The sequence below is a fragment of the Triturus cristatus genome, chromosome 12, assembly GCF_964204655.1.
Source record: "Triturus cristatus chromosome 12, aTriCri1.1, whole genome shotgun sequence".
In the NCBI taxonomy this organism is placed as follows: domain Eukaryota; kingdom Metazoa; phylum Chordata; class Amphibia; order Caudata; family Salamandridae; genus Triturus; species Triturus cristatus.
This window is the reverse complement of record NC_140595.1, coordinates 779,244,793-779,252,959: the sequence shown is the minus strand read 5'-3', so window position 1 is coordinate 779,252,959 and position 8,167 is coordinate 779,244,793.

The window sequence follows — 8,167 nt, the reverse complement described above, 5'->3', positions numbered from 1 at the left end:
AAGTTAGAACGCGTTCAGCGATTCCGTTCTATTTGAGAATAAACCGAGTGCATCAAGCAACATGGGCGGGGTACTGGCGCACGGGGGGGGGGGACGGACGTTCGTGAGCAACTACACAAAGGAGACAGGACGGGAATTAATAGCACAGAGGTGACAGCAGGGAGGGAGGGACTGGTGACTGAAGTAAACAAGCATTTGCAATGCAATAGGTCTTGCATTTATGCAATAGGTCTTGCATTTATGCTTTACACAACGGCACAAGGTGTGTGTGAGGTGCCCGGTAGCCTAATTTTGTGCCAGCGCTAGGGAGAGCAGGATAGTGCCGTATCTTTGTTATGGCTCTTTCACTTGCACAACGCAGCAACTTTGGGTGCTGCACTGTGCTACATTTTTGATACTCTGGGTCTGTCTTTTTCCCTCACTCACTTTAAAGCACATTCTCTCACTTGCTCATTTTCGCTCATATTCATTCCCACTCACTGTTACTCACATGCAAAGGTGCTCACTGACACTAGTTATTAGTTACTAGCAAACACACTTACACACACAAACTCTGGCCCTGGTGCAACTGCACGTGCTGCACCATTGATAGCTACACCCACAATTCACTTCCACTCCCTCTCAACGTCCAAGCAATGACATGTAACGCACTCGTACTCCTCCACCCACTCGTACTCACTTTCACTTATTCACGCACACTCCTAAACTGATTCTCACTTTCATTGAGACTCTCAAAAATACACACTTTCACTCAATCCCATTCACTCTCAATCACTCACAAACACACTCACGCAGAGAGAATTTTTTTTTTTTCTTGGCTTACTTAGCTTGCAACTGGAGAATCCATGGCAGCAGCAAAGCAGGAATCTGGTGCTGGGAATTCGAACCTGCAAGCCACGATTCCCAAAGAGGAGCCAGATGGATCAGCAAGGGCAGGGCTGAAAAGGGGAAGACCCACCTCAATACACCTCTCAACTTCTTAATAGGCACGGCCACTGGAATTATGCGTCGGGTGAGGGCCAAATTATGCGGCAGGGTTGACTAAATTATGCGGCAAGAAAAGGCTAAGTATGCGGCGTAATGTGGCACATTTTATGATGGCATAGTTTCATTCGTTTATCTTTGCATTTGTTAACACTTTCTGCGCATAGGTTGCACCTCTTTGGTACCAATTTAACACCTAAATACAGCAGAAAGGTGACCAGTCAACGTTTGCAAAGGGACTTCCACTACACAGAAACACATGGCGCTAGTTTGTTAGTAACTTTTAAATCGTTTGAGATAGAAACAATCTTTTTTTTTTAAATCTGGATATTATGCAGCAGATGATGGATTATGTGGCAAATGCGGCAAAACCATAATTGTGCAAAACAACGCGGCAGCCGCACAATCGCATATTTCTAGTAGCCCTGTTGATAGGACTGGAAGCACAAGCCTATAAGAGGTTGGGATAGAACTGGGGATCCTGCCTCTGCTGCACTTTGCGTCTTTTTATTGGCTTCAGGGATGCACTGATGTGTGCCCTGCCCCTGATAGCCTTATTTAAGCAGATATTATGTGCTGCCTGAGGCATGTGTGGTATGTGCAGTATGTCTGCCAAATAAAATTGTGCCTGTATTATGGGACCATAGTTGAACTAGGCCCCCTCAGACATCGCACAGTCTACCTCCCAGAAGGTCCTTGTGTGCCTCCTGAACTTTTTGTTTGGTGGACAGCCATGTAATAAACTGGAGAGGTGGATCAGAATGATGCTGTGGATAGACAGCACCTGGCGCTTCGACCACAAAAGCTTTCTGCCGCAGCAGCATGATTTTGTCCCGATTGCTCTACCCTTGTGTGTTCTTCCTCTTGATTATCTTTACCGTCTGAATGTGGTAGTTGGAAAAACGTACGCCACAGATTAGTACTGTGCCTGATCCAAGACACATTCGCATCTCAAAGGATCCAAACTGGTGAGGGTAGACCCGTGGGTTAACACACCTACTTCAGAGACATGGTCCACCTGACTCCCCTCTTTTCGGGGTCTACCAGTTTTAAAGCTTAAACTTGGTGCTCAGAGATGAGTTAAATATTTTGTTTTTCTTGAGCTTTGCTTTTCTGCTCAGGCCCACTCTTTCCTTCTCATGTGCTGCAGTGCAGTTTAACTTCTAGTGCACTGCCCATAGGTAGTCACCTGGACCTCAGCACTGTTCACCCTGCCCTATGTCCATTATGTCACTCTCTCCACATGTCACTGCCTTCTCTCCTGTTCCCTGTCATCCTCCCTTTTACTGTTTCTCCACCTGCTCCTGTCCACCCCAGATATTTCACCTTTGTCTTTGTCTCTTGTTCTTGTACCCTGATCTTCCCTCACTACAAATGTACAACACAAGGACATACCAAAATGAGATAAAAGCAAAGAACATCAAGAAGATGATCACAACTAATTGCACTCTGGTAACAAAGAAGGAGTGACATTGAAAGGGAATAAGAAGACAGGGCAAATAGATTAGTACCATGTGTCCAAGCTCTTGCAGCGCAAAGCCAATTAAAAAGTCACCATTCAAAAGGGCGAAGTCTGCTCTGCGTCAAGAAGCTCCTTTCAGTGCCTGTTTAATTAAGGAGAGGACGTTGGTGGTTCTTCTGGAGATGGGCCGAGCACTCCGAAGACAAACTCCACAGGCAAAAGTAGGTTCTTGTGCATATAGAGTGGAGCTCTGCCACAAACAGACCTTATCCTGTAGCGCTGAACTCGCTCCTCTGCAGATCGAGCTGAGCTCCAGCACAGACGCAGCCAAGTCCCTGTGTACATAGTGCTGAACCCATGCACAGATGGAGCAGAGACCGTGTACCCATAGGTTATTTCTTTCATTGAGCTTGAGTGAAGTTCTGACATACATAGAGCTGCAAACCTGGGCAGACAGAGCTGAGCTCTTCCAAGCATTCAGCTGAGCTCCTCTGCAGACAGATTCAGTAAACAATGGGGTTACCCTGTCTCCCTCGGAACCTGGGTATGATATCCTCTCTAGACCGGGCTCAGCCACCGTGCAGACATAGATCGTGGTGAGCCAGTTCACAGCATGAGTTGAGCTCTTTCAGCAGTCATTCCTATAATGTAAAACCTGAGGTTTTGTGGAAACTGGGAAACCAGGACCGGCTAATATTCTATAGGAGTATGACACATCTCTCACCCAAGATAATCTTCCTGATGGGGAGTGAGGAGGAGAAGGCGGGAGGGAGAGAAGCGATTGAAGAGTGATGGAGAGAAAGACAAGGTAGATAATAGTGAAAGAGAATTAAGTGTGTGCAAAAATACGGACAGAAAGGTGAGAAAGAAATGAGGAGAGTGTGACTGAGATGGAAAAGAAAAGAGATGGAGTGCGAAACAGGAGACCCCCTGATTGAGAGATATATGAAAAACACCACAACAATAATACTAAGGCAAACTTTGTTATGTTAAGGGGGTTTGTGAAGTACACAGCTCACCGTGGAGGGTATCTTGTTGCTGAGAAAGCAGGGGTTATGTCTGCAGTGACAGCGACTTGTCCAGGTGAAGAACCATGTCAGGTTCTTGCGGTGCTCAAGTGCCAAGGGGACAGCTTAAACGTATAGGGGTTGGTTGTTCTGGGCTTCTGGCATGAGGTCGGGGAGAAGCTAGTTCTTTGTATGTGGGGATGTGTGCGAGCAGGATTCTGGCTGATCAGAAGTCTCTGGTGAGTGTGTTGCATGTGGGTTGGTGAACAGGGAGACAGTGGAGGTCTTTGTTGGTGTGGGGTGATGTTAACACGGGGAAAGGCCCAAGTGAGTCTGGTCATTGGGTTTTTTATGGTCTGAAGTCTTCTAGCAGTTAGTGATTCCGACAGAGTGCATTGCCGTAGTCCAGCTTGTTGGTGATGATAGGGTTTGCCTGCTTCAAACACTCCAGGGAAGTGAATTTATAAAACACCAAACTCCTGCAGTATGTGAAGGGTTTACGTTTGATGTTCCATGCGAAGAATAAGTACAAATTGACTAGACCACCTTTAACAATTCTAAAACATAGCTGCCAAGTGAAACTGTCACATGTGCAACACATTCACTCCAACCCAGTGCTTAATTGGCTAAAACAAGTGTACTGGTGTCCAAAATGTTTCTTTGGAGATGGCTATCGGCACCATCCACAAACAGCACTGCCCAGTGATGCAGTGAAAGGCAGACTTCTTATGAAGGGAGCAAAAGCAATGGGAGAAATATGCTGTAAAGTTTTTAGTCAACAAAGTCACTGCCTCCACCTTCTACACCCTCAAAATGCTCAATACAATCCTCCAATGGCTCCTCGTCAGCACACGCAGGACGGTCACCCAGGCCCTTATCACCAACAAGCTGGACTACGGCAACGCACTCTGTCGGAATCACTAACTGCTAGAAGACTTCAGACCATAAAAAACCCAATGACCAGACTCACTTGGGCCTTTCCCCGTGTTAACATCACCCCACACCAACAAAGACCTCCACTGTCTCCCTGTTCACCAACCCACATGCAACACACTCACCAGAGACTTCTGATCAGCCAGAATCCTGCCCGCACAGCGTATTATTTTCTTCTGTTTGAGCTGGAAACAACAATTTTGGTGAAATCTGCATATTTTGGAAATTATGTGGCAAATTCAGTAAATCCATAATTATGCTGTAAACTATGCAGCCACAGACTCTCATCAATCCACTGAGCTCACCATTGCCTATTTTATCAAGAATTTATTTGTGAAAAGTAAACAAAGCCTCAACATTTTAATTCCAGTCAATGCCCATTGTTAGCTGCACTTCGAACAAAACAGCTTGTAATATAAAAAATTACGTAACGAGTACCTTGTCACTGCCATCTCAGACTTCTGGTGATATTTACAAACCACAAGGCCAAAGAGACCACCAGAACCCCTCACTGGTAATTTTGGACCAGATTACACAGTTCTACGTTATGCAAGCTCTGTATGTACTTAACTTCAAACCATTGAGTAGATGCAAATAGATTAACCTCAACCTTGAAAAAAGAGACAACTCATTTAGGTGCTACAGAGGGATGGGCAGACAGCTAAACCAACCTTCTTGCCAAGGTGCCTGCTTGCCTGAAAGAGATGTAAATGTGCACAAGTGGTCAATCTGCAAATGTAGAAAACCTAAATACCAAAATAATTTGCATTCAGTCCACTAGTAGGCAGCATGAGGAATGCTGCCGAATGCCTGTTAAAACATCAGCAGAACATGAGTGTTCACAAGGAGTGGTGACATTGAAAATTTGAAGCTTTTTTTAAATTTCTACTCAACTGAGGACGGAGATGTGGTCTAGTGGCTAAGCTGTCGATCTGAGGACCTTGATTTGAATCCAGCTTGGCACTGACGGAAAATTGGGCAGTTCTGGGAAGTCACTTAATCACAATGTGCCTTAAATGTAAATGTATGAGATACTAGTGTAAGTGTTTGTGCAATACAAAGATATAAGCTATCACTTGATGAATTCAATCTTGCGTCATTTTCCATCACCTCCCATGACGGGCAACGCTCTGTTGCTCTCGGGTAAGGTCCATGCTACAGATATACCCACATGTGCAGCTTTTACATTCTGAACAGGCACCCAGCTTATTTTCTGTGGACAGCCCTTCCTTTTGAGCTGTTGGTGAGCCCACCTCGTTTTGTGGCAGCTAGAAAGAAGCTCCCATGATTTTCTTGATCCCAGTTTATTCTTCACACCTCAAGTCTACTTCTCGATGACTGTGGCAGCACTTTATTGGGCACATAGGTACATACACACACACACACACACCCTCACACACTCTCTCTCTCCCTCACACACACTCTCTCTCTCCCTCACACACTCTCTCTCCCTCACACTCTCTCTCTCCCTCACACACTCTCTCTCCCTCACACTCTCTCTCTCCCTCACACACTCTCTCTCTCCCTCACACACTCTCTCTCCCTCACACCCTCCCGGTTCCCTGGAAGTCTGTTATTATGCTGTTCATGCTACTTTTAATCAGAAAATACACTTTTCCAGCAAGCCTTCAGTGCTTTTATTTCTGACATGCACAGGCCTCGCTTGGTACCAACCATCTTGCAGACGTCCAATGCTCGCAGGGCTGGCGGACACTCTCTGAGCTCCAGCAGTGCTCCGTGTCTCACGGGAATGTATTGGCGAAGAGAAAAGATCTGGCTTTAATGGGTTACTGCATGAAAGAACAGGCATGGGCATATCTTATCCATGCGTTGGCGCATTGAACCCACACCTAATGGCCTTAGGGTGACCAACTGGCATTGGTGCAAATTCAGGACGGTGAGTGTAAAAATTCAGGACAAAGGGTCAAAATTCAGGACACAAATTCAGGACAGGAGATCAAACTTCAGGACAAAGCTTCAGGACAATAGGTAAGTTTTACAGACACATCAGAGGAGGTCGCGCAATAGTATATAAGTAAGCCCAGCCATATCCAAACATATTCAACCATTTGCAAACCTATCCATCATGTATCCTTCCATCTATCATTTCACTCATCCATCCCTTCATCCATCCTTTCACTCATCTATCCATCCATCCATCCACCCTTTCACCCTATCCATCTGTACACTCATCCATCCACTCTTCTACCATCCATACATTCACTCATCCATCCAGCCATGTACCCTTTCACCCATCCAGCCATCATTCACTTACTCATCCATCCATCCACCCAGTCACTCATCCTTCCACCCATCCACCCTTTCAGTCATCCATCCATCCTCCCTTTCTCTCTCCATCGACCCTTTCACTTAGCCATCCTTCCTTCCATCCACCCACCCATCCATCTACTCATCCACTCATGAATCCATCCATTGACCCTATCACTCATCCATCCTTTCTCTCATCCATTTATCCTTTCACTCCTTCACTCATCTGTTCATCCTTTTGTCCATCTACCCTCCCTTTCACTCACTCATCCATCCTTACATCCACCCTTTCACTCATCCGTCCATCCATTCACCCTTGCACTTATCAATCCATCCATCATTTCACTCATCCATCCACCCACTCACTCACTCATCATCCACCTTTTCACTCATCCATCCTTTCACTCATCAATCCACCCTTTTACCCATCCAGCTACCCTTCCACCCACACATCCAGCTTTTTACCTTTTCTCCCATCCATCCTTCCACTCACTCATCAATCCATCCATCCTCTCTCATTATCCATCTATTCAATCTTTCATTCGTCCATTCACCCTTTCACTAATTCATCAATCCATCCATCATTTCACTCATCCATCCACCCACTCACTCACTCATCATCCACCTTTTCACTCATCCATCCTTTCACTCATCAATCCACCCTTTTACCCATCCAGCTTCCCTTCCACCCATACATCCATCTATTTACCCTTTCTCTCATCCATCCTTCCACTCACTCATCAATCCATCCATCCTCTCTCATTATCCATCTATTCAATCTTTCATTCATCCATTCACCCTTTCACTAATTCATCCAGCCATCCACCCATCCCTTCACTTACTCACTCGCTCACCATTTCATATTCATTTTGAACTGAGCCTTTTTGAGAAGAGGCCCATCAAGAACTTCACCCTCGCTGCAGGAGCCATTCCAGGACTGGGACAGAAGCCACCCAGGGCGGAGACAGGATCCACCACAGGGGGGGGACAGGAGCCATCACAGGGGGGACAGGAGCCATCACAGGCGGAGGGGGGGACAGGAGCCACCACAGGGGGGGGGACTGGAGCCATCACATGCGGAGGGGGGGACAGGAGCCACCACATGGGGGGACAGAAGCCATCACTGGGGGGGGGGGGGCAGGAGCCATCACAGGAGGGGGAACAGGATCCACCAGGGTGGGCACAGGGGTGGGCATGCAGTATTAAAGTATGATCTTGGCCCCTCCAGGGTGGGGTAGGGCTCCGCACCCCCTCCTGGACAAGGCAACGAGAAGACAGGCTCTCTTTCCAAAACGTTAGTTTTTTGCCATCCCCCACTGTGATGTACAGTACTTAAAGGCGATACTCCAAGAGAACTGATTTAACGGATTGTCCTCCAGACTTTGTTAATCAGTGAGAGTGTGATTGTGACATTTCTTTATCTTATTACATTATAGACTGCATGTTTGAAGAACCGAGGTTTGCTCAAAATTTAGTGACAGTAATTAAGCTCTGTGAAGAGAGCCACGTGCTG